The sequence below is a fragment of the Cyprinus carpio genome, chromosome B2 (genome assembly GCF_018340385.1).
Source record: "Cyprinus carpio isolate SPL01 chromosome B2, ASM1834038v1, whole genome shotgun sequence".
NCBI classification, from domain to species: domain Eukaryota; kingdom Metazoa; phylum Chordata; class Actinopteri; order Cypriniformes; family Cyprinidae; genus Cyprinus; species Cyprinus carpio.
The window spans coordinates 10,039,079-10,049,235 of record NC_056598.1 but is presented as its reverse complement, the minus strand read 5'-3'; positions in this window follow the sequence as shown (position 1 = coordinate 10,049,235).

Below are 10,157 nucleotides of genomic sequence, written 5' to 3'. Positions count from 1 at the left end.
GATTTTTGCAATAAAACTTACAAAAATGTACTGCTACTTCCAGCTGAATGAACACACATGCACAGCACAATTGCACAATCGTTAAAATTCAGGTGCTAGCTGCTTCTTTTAGAGTAAAGAGTCAGTGTTTTGGTGTTGATTCAAGGGATATATATTTTCTCGTACTTGTTCCAAACATGTATGTCTGACTTTATTTTGTGGATTAATTACATTACTATATTGTGTGTTCCCAATACATGTCTGCAACAACATGAGGGTGAGTAAATAACATTTGAGTATGAGTAAATTTCATTTTTCTCATTTCATGAATAAATTTCATTTTTCAGTGAAACATGACTTTATTAGTTCAATGACTTGTAGAAGTAAGCTAAAATGGCATGGTTTCTTCAGTAAGTGTGTTTTTATCTCACATTTGCTCACTATCTGTTGGCTTAGGGCAGGATTTACAGTAGGTTTTACATGATAGAGCCTTTTAACATTTTAGCGTCACTCACCGGATCTTTCTTTTCTAAACTGCTGTGATTCAACAACCAATGCATCTACATCTGTTACAGATAAAAATTGACACATTTTTAGTGCAACTCGCTGGACATTTCAAAGGGTTGCAGGACATGTTTTCAGATTTAAAATCTGTGCCTTCAGCTGCAGGCTATGAAAATACTTGAATGTGTGGAGGATCACTGTCCCCCTCCTCTCATTCAGTCTCACTAACTTCAGGTTGTTTCCCCAGTTGGACTGTCCTCATTTAGAAATTATTACTGCAGCTAGAATGCATTAAAATCCCTTAATGACTTCACACAACCATGACATTGTCCCTTTGTTTTTTCCATCTGAGATCAGTGAGCTATCAAATACACAACACTGCTAATGAGACAGTAATAATGCCTTTATTTTGATAATAATATCTTGTATGTAATGATCTTGTAATCCCTCATGGTGACAACAGAAATACACTGATGATATCTTGAAAATAACTTAACTTAAATCATGCAATAACAATATAATATGATCCTACTGAACATGATTTCATGCTAGAAATACCTTAACTGATGTGATGCAAGCTCTTGATAATATGATTCTATTAATATGAGATTAAATAATCATTAGGGCAGCAGAACTATCCCCTCACAGCAAGAAGGTCCACGGTTCGAGTACTGGCTGATCGAGGAGGCCTTTCTTTGGGGAGTTTACATGTTTTTCCAGTAAATGCATGGCTTTGCTTCACGTGCACTGGTTTCACTCAGGTGAATTGTAGACACTGAATTGTTCATAGTTATGAGTGTGTGTTGGCCCTGTAATGAACTGGCTGTACATTCAGGGTGTTTCTCTACTTACAGCCGGAGACCCCAGCATCCCAGGCAAACTCAATTTCTCATTAATGCAATTATCTAATCAACCAATCACATGGCAGTTGCTTCAATGCATTTAGGGGTGTGGTCCTGGTCAAGGCAATCTCCTGAACTCCAAACTGAATGTCAGAATGGGAAAGAAAGGTGATTTAAGCAATTTTGAGCGTGGCATGGCTGTTGGTGCCAGACGGGCCGGTCTGAGTATTTCACAATCTGCTCAGTTACTGTGATTTTCACGCACAACCATTTCTAGGGTTTACAAAGAATGGTGTGAAAAGGGAAAAACATCCAGTATGCGGCAGTCCTGTGGGCGAAAAATGCCTTGTTTATGCTAGAGGTCAGAGGAGAATGGGCCGATTGATTCAAGCTGATAGAAGAGCAACTTTGACTGAAATAACCACTCGTTACAACCGAGGTATGCAGCAAAGCATTTGTGAAGCCACAACACGCACAACCTTGAGCCGGATGGGCTACAACAGCAGAAGACCCCACCGGGTACCACTCATCTCCACTACAAATAGGAAAAAGAGGCTACAAATTTGCACAAGCTCACCAAAATTGGACAGTTGAAGACTGGAAAAAATGTTGCCTGGTCTGATGAGTCTCGATTTCTGTTGAGACATTCAGATGGTAGAGTCAGAATTTGGCGTAAACAGAATGAGAACATGGATCCATCATGCCTTGTTACCACTTTGCAGGCTGGTGGTGGTGGTGTAATGGTGTGGGGGATGTTTTCTTGGCACACTTTAGGCCCCTTAGTGCCAATTGGGCATCGTTTAAATGCCACGGCCTACCCTGAGCATTGTTTCTGACCATGTCCATCCCTTTATGACCACCATGTACCCATCCTCTGATGGCTACTTCCAGCAGGATAATGCACCATGTCACAAAGCTTGAATCTTTTCAAACTGGTTTCTTGAACATGACAATGAGTTCACTGTACTAAAATGACCCCCACAGTCACCAGAACTCAACCCAATAGAGCATCTTTGGGATGTGGTGGAATGGGAGCTTCGTGCCCTGTATGTGCATCCCACAAATCTCCATCAACTGCAAGATGCTATCCTATCAATATGGGCCAAAATTCTAAAGAATGCTTTCAGCACCTTGTTGAATCAATGCCACGTAGAATTAAGGCAGTTCTGAAGGCGAAACGGGGTCAAACACAGTATTAGTATGGTGTTCCTAATAATCCTTTAGGTGAGTGTGTATATATATATATATATATATATATATATATATATATATATATATAAATATATATATATATATATATATATATATATATGTATATAAAACTCAAGCACCCTGAAGACAAGTAAACAGTCAGTGATTAAGAAAAAATAAGGAACTAATTACAAGCAATTGGACAAAAAACTACAGTAGAACAAATAAATAAAAAATGCTACATTTATTATATAAAGTAATCAAATATATATAAAACCACTGCATATTCTTCCTGGTGTAAATTAAATATTCATTCTTAAAGTTACAAAAGTGATTTAGTCAAGAGCAATGAGAGATTGTTGTTGTTTGATTAATCTGAATCACAGACAGCAGGAATATTAGAATGCTGTCACTTTAAGAGCTGCCCGGATCCATGATTACACAAGTTCTCTTTCTCAGCTGTTTGCTCTCACTTGAGACATAAATTACTGTTTACGAGGATACTTGCAAAATGTTGCCACATTTATTTAACCGTTTAAGGCCTATAAAGCGGCAAAAATAACTCCATCCTTCCCTTTGCATTTCAGCAGCTTAAAATTAAAAACTTGTTTTTACACCACAGTGCTTAAAAATGCATCCGAATGACAAATTCTCATGACCAGTAGCACAGCAACGTCAAGTGAGCATGAAACCACATAACACAATAGTCCAAAATCTCTACTGGTTGACAAATTTTTACTGGTTATATTGCCCAGCCTAGCATTGCATAATCTTTCATGTGACCCTGCCATGGACCAGGAAACCAGTCATAAGGGTCAATTTTTTAAAACTGAGATTTATACATCATCTGAAAGCTGAATGAATAAGGTGATGTATGGTTCGTCAGAATAGGACAATATTTGGCCGAGATACAGCTATTTTAAAATCTGGATTTTGAGGATGCAAAAAAAAAAAAAAAATCTAAATATTGAGAAAATTATTAAGCAAAATATTTAAGCCTTTAAAGTTGTCCAAATAAAGTTCTTAGCAATGCATATTACTATCAAAAATTAAGTTTTGATATATTTACTATAGGAAATTTACAAAATATCTTCATGGAACATAATCTTTACTTAATATCCTAATGATGTTTGGCATAAAAGACAACATCAGTAATTTTGATCCATACAATGTATTTGAAAAGTGAAAAAATTGACAGTGACATACAGCCAAGAGTATAGTGACCCATACTCAGAATTTGTGCTCTGCATTTAACCCATCCAAAGTGCACACACACACTGTGAACACACACACACTGTGAACACACACACACCGTGAACACACACACGGAGCAGTGGGCAGCCATTTATGCTGCGGCACCCGGGGAGCAGTTGGGGGTGCCTTGCTCAAGGGCACCTCAGTCGTGGTATTGCTGGCCCAAGACTCAAACCCACAACCTTAGGGTTAGGAGTCAAACTCTCTAACCACCAGGCCATGACTTCCCCCAAAAGTTGTACGTCTGGGGAGCCTGCAATTGCAAACTATTGTAAATGGGTTTCAGAGTGCAAGTTTTTTAAAATTATTTTGTTATGCAATGTAAAACACAAAAACTCAAATTTGTGAAAACAGTGACGTCATGGGTTTGCACATTAAGTGCTCATTCTATAGGAATACATGCACAGCAGAGGCACATATGTGCACACTGGTCTGGCTTGTATAATACAGTATTTTTAGTTATTTTTGAGGATTCATTTGAACAGGGATTGTTTTGACAATGTTATCGTCTGTATGTGTAGCTTGTCAAAAATGCAAAGGAAAAATGTTCCATTTTTGGTATCAGTTACTGTGCAAAAAAGCTACCGCAAATTGTTTGTTTGCCCAAGTGGAAAAATGCACTGCTGCCAGATCTCATTTACCAAATATCAAGATGAATTTCATGCAAAACTTCATTAAATCAAATGAAACAAAATCGTGTTTTATGTTTTCTCAAGCAAAGTAAAATTTGAATGTCTGCTGAAAACATATGTTCTTACATTTTTGTCATAGAAAAGTTTGTTGCCAGCTACTAAACGATACTGTAAAAATCTCACTATAAGTCAGGCAGAAGCAGCATCATGTCTTTGCTAAATCAAAGAACACTGGATTCCATGAGATGTTACATTTCCCTCGAATCCATCATTCAAATATTTTAAATAAGGTTTTTCAAAGTTATGGATCAAAAAGCCTGTGTGTTTGAGCCTCAAAGACAAACATCATAAAGGAGAACAAACAATTTCATAGGGACTGTTGTTGTATGGAAGGCAAAGTGCTTCCAAAAGATGAAAGACATGAAGCTCATGAGAAATTCTGATACCACATATTTATCCATATCAGGGTTTCCTGAAGTTGTCATATATTGTTAAGTGGCAGGAAAACGATCATTGTCATGATTAAAAGACACTGTCCCTTACTGTCAGAGGAAGATGCAATGAAGAAGTCAACAACCTGCTAAGATGATCTCATGCTAAAAGGATCATTTCAAATATGAATATTATGTAATAAAGTTTTCTGGAACATAAAGAAACTTAAAAAAATATCAACATCACATTTTACTGTATAACCCGTATTAACCAGGAAAGAAAAATGTATGCATATTGCAGGACTTTAATTATAAACAAGTAACTCTTATTTTGAAATGTCAATGAGAGGGAGATAAAATATGCACTCTTACAACTGGGGTGTATTCCAGAAAGCAGGGTTAACTTACCGTGAACTAAACCCTGAACTCTCGGTTGATTAACCCCAAACCTTGCTTACTCGAGGTATGTGGTTCCAAAAACGCGTCCGGGGAGTAAGTTCATTCAACTCAGAGTATGTTCCTGATTAAGACTCAAGACATTCTCAACAGAGCGACGAATCGACGAGTCACTATGGAAACGGACGCTAAGAAAAAGCGCGCCAAGCTGTTTCTTTCTTCTTCTTTTGTTCATTAGTTGTTTACATGCTTAGTGCATATCTCCACCTAATTGATGGCTGTGATTTTTTTTCCATGTAATCTTAAATTCTTGAGAATGTGAATTATATTTTTTGTTTTATGCTAATTATATATTAAGTCATATCAGATATGTATTTTGATTTAGAATTTAGACATTATAGAAAATCCATGTGTGAGATAATATAACATGTAATAAATAAAATAAATAAATATATATAAGTTAAACATTACCTTGTCATAGTGTTTTATAATTTATACAGATAACTCTTATATATGGCAATAAAAGAAATAATCATATTAGAATAATGCTACCTTATTTATTACTTATATTAGTGCTTCCTCATTAACATATCAAATATATATATATATATATATATATATATATATATAAATACGCTATATTACATATTGTATCTATATATATAATATATATAATAAGCTATATTACATATTGTCAAGCCACTGAAGGCTCGCTGAAGTGAACTAACCCTGGAACATAACCTGCTCCGGAGCAGGTTAAGTTCAGAGAGTGAGTTGCTATGACTACTAACATACCCTGAAAGTTACCTCCATTTTTGGAACCGAAAGTTGAGGTTATCCACTTACTTACTCTTAAACATACCCGGGTATGTCACATAACCTGCTTTCTGGAATACCCCCCTGTTCCCAACATATTACACTATATAAACACCATCTAATAAACACTGTCATGAAAAGCAATCTCTTGGCATAAATGTATTAATTGAACATGCAATATCACCATGTTTTTACACTTATTTTTATTTAATGAAATCATAGCCTTTTGAAGTTAAATAAAAACATTATGGCTGTAATGTGAACCATGATTCCTTTTTTCCATCCTCAATTTTAAGACCTCTTAAAATGATATTTAAGACATTTGTTATATAATTGACAATACCTTAAATTTCATCAAAATTATTCACACGTGGTCTTAAATATATCTTACGGTTCGCACATATCTGTTTTTAGTCACAAATGTGAGTGAAATGCTATTTCATATATCAAATAAATGTGAATAAATTAAATAAAATTTAATTTGTAGCAGATAAATGTGAATAAATTAAATAAAAGTTTGAGATCAACAGAATAAAGCAATACTAAGCTTGGGATTTTAAAACAAAAAGTGTTACAACCACACTTGTTCCCCTATACATGTTGAGTCTCATTGGTATATATTTGATATATTTTACTGCTTTTGAGTGTGTAGTTTGTCGAGTATTTGTAGTTTTGCCTTGGGGAACTATATATATATATATATATATATATATATATATATATATATATATATATATATATATATATATATATATATATATATATATATATATATATATATATATATATATATTTTTTTTTTTTTTTTTTTTTTTTTTTTTACTGGTTTTTGACACTTGCTGTTCCACCTGTCAAGGCTGGTGTTCCTAATAAGACCTTTTTTAGTACTGTGACAAGACTCAGGCTGAGTAGCCACAGGCAGCTGATACTTCTCAAAGGTCCTTTCCCTCTGCTCTCTGATTCTGGATTTTCTTCTCCGTGTACAAGCTGAGCAGGAGACACTTGTGAGTTTGAGGCATAGCTAAGGTTTTGTCTTTGGAACTGTTGCTGCCTTCAGGTTATTCTGGGAAATTCTGTGAAAGCTACACTTATCAGTGTCCACATTATTTGGTTTAGAGAAAATGTACATAATGGAAAGTTTAATATTTTATTTTCTCTATTATTTTATTTCATAACAAGTCCACTAATGCAACAGCAGAGCAAAGCATGTGTACTGGGTTTATAATTGATGTTTATGTAAACTTGAGGTCATACATTTCACTGTAAAATCAGAGATTTTCAAAGTCAGTCAAACAGATTATTGGACTGTTTTATAATAAAATACTATTTCAGTCTTACTACTTTAATATTTCACTATTAAATATGTTACTTGCTCATTCTTTGTAATTATTTGTACTTTTTTGCAGTGTGCAAAATGTTAATAAGAGTGATCATAAAAATTTCATTATGTTATTTATTTAGTACTGCCCTGAATAAGCTGTTTTAAATAACAGATGTTTACACATAATCTACAAGATAAAATAATAACTGAATTTACACAAATTTAGTTCAAAGGTGCATACACTTGACTTCTTATACTGTGTTACATGAATGATCCACAGCTGTTATTGCTTATTTGTTTGTTTTGAGCAGTTAATCTGCCTGCTGTTCTTCAAAAAAAAAAAAAAAAAAAAAAAACTCAAAGTACTGCAGAAACATTGTTCATCTAGTCTTCTGCATATTTTAACTCTTTCCAATGCATTCAGAGGCAGGGGGTGTAAACCTTTAAACAGGGTAATCACTGTAAATTGTTCATACTTTCTGTTCTCGTTTATCCTGTTTCTGAAGGCCAGAACTATTTATATTTAAAACATTTATTTTATTATAATTTGTTTTGTGACATTTGATAAGATATTAATTCTGCAATATGTTTTGCATTTCATTTGAGATATAGTATTATTATTTGCATTTGGTATATCTAGCATTGGGTATTGAAAATCCATATCAGTCAAGTATTGCTTGGATGCCTGATAAAATGTTTCAAATATAGATTTTTTTCCCCTGTTTTTCACTCAGTAAAAGTCTTTTTATCTTTCTAGCCTTCACTGTTTCCTGTCCATTCAATCTCTAGTCTATTGTGTTCTTTCATGGAGGAGCTTATCTCAGAAGTAGATAGAGACAGGCAGACATGTGATGCTTCGCCCCAGAGCCATCATTAGACCAAGGTTACCTTGCTCTGTAGGCCATGAGCTTTCAGGTGTCAGTTGTTCTGAGCTCTTGAAAGATGACCAAGCTTCTCATCCCTCAGCTTTGCTGATTTAGCACTAGTGTGAAGGCACACACACACACACACACACACACACACACACACACACACACACACACACACACACACACACACACACACACACACACAGTTGTTTAAATGGATGAATCATATGGGTTATTCCAAGAGTCTGTGCCTCTCCAACATGAGATTGAGAGTACATGAGGTCAGTAGAGTGCTAGAAGTATTCTTCCTTATCTCCAGTGGAAATGGAAGATTTTTGCCAAGATTTCACCTGGTAGATAGAAAAACAAATACTATTAAAATGAATGTCATGATATTCCCACTGCAGAGGATCATTCATTGTCTTATTTACCATTTCCACTCCGTAATATAGCTCTTTTCAAATCTTTTGCTTACGGATTTATATTTAGACATTAAAAAGTCACTATTTTAACATTTAAAAATCTATTTTTTTGTCAAAGTTCAGCATTGTTTTGTATTGAGGTATGAAGTAGCAACTCATATTATTTTATGAAGGTATGAAGTTTTCAACTCAGATCCACTTGAATCACACAAACTATTTTGAATTCAAAAGTTTGAATTCCTTGTTTACAATCTTCTCATTTTCTCTCAAATGTAAATCACACGCCAATGCACAAACATGTGGTGTTTCTTTTTTTTTTGAGCAATATAACTACTCAGAATGAAACAGATATAACTCAAACTGAAAATGAACTGATATTAATCTTTGCCCTCTTAGGCAACAACATTAAATGTTTAATGACTTCATGACTCACAATGAAAAAATAAAATAAAAATAGGATAAGCTTACTAATTTCTGTTTGTTCACTTGGACATTGCTGCCATCATTTTAATGTATTGTTTTCTTATCTCCATTGTCCTTTCTGTGCTGCGCCCCAGAATGTTTCCCTCCTGTATTTATTTTGGTCACGTGACTTTATCTGTGACAGTAATGTGTCGAAGGGTGAGCGGTTAATATGTACACAGTTTATAATAAATACATTTTTGTCATTAAAAATGCTAAAACCATTTAATAAAAATGTTTCATTACATTATTTTTAACAACTAAGCTTTGGAATATTTATAATATTTTATTAAAAAAGATATTCACAGAATGATTTTGGCAAAATGGTGCCCCCATATGTGCGGTGTATATACTGTATACCCTATTTTTGCCTAAATATATTGAGGTAAATATATTAAATAAATATATATAATATGTCATATATATGTGACATATTTTTCAATATATGAAAGCCACAATTCCTCATGTATTCTTCAATATATGGTCATATATTTACAAAATATATTATTCGGTATAATTTTCTTGCTGAAGAGTGTTCAACTTTCATCTCCTGCACCCTATAATGCAATGAATGGCATCACAGCTGAAAGATTTGCTTGAGCTGCGTCCTCTACTGTACAGATGTGAATTTACATTTTCTTCAGTCTGAGGCTTATTCATTTCACTTCTGGTGTTAAATAGCTTTTACATTTGCCAAAAATAGAACTTTCTTATCTTAAAAACAAACATGCAAGCCCGTAGCAGATTTAAAAAGTAACGCAAAAGTAAAGTAACACATACTTTCCATAACAAGTAACGCCATTAGTTACTTTTTTAGAGAGAAATGCAATATTATAAAGCATTACTTTTAAAAGTGACTTTTCCCAACACTGTCTATCAGACACTATGATTCAAATGTTAATCCAGATGCCACGTACAGTGTAGTACTATCAGCTTGTTTTATTGTATGCTTTTTTGAGCTTTATATTTGAAGGTGACATAAGGGAACATTGTCCTGTGTATGACACGGTATGTACCACAGTCCCTTTGGGTTCAGAC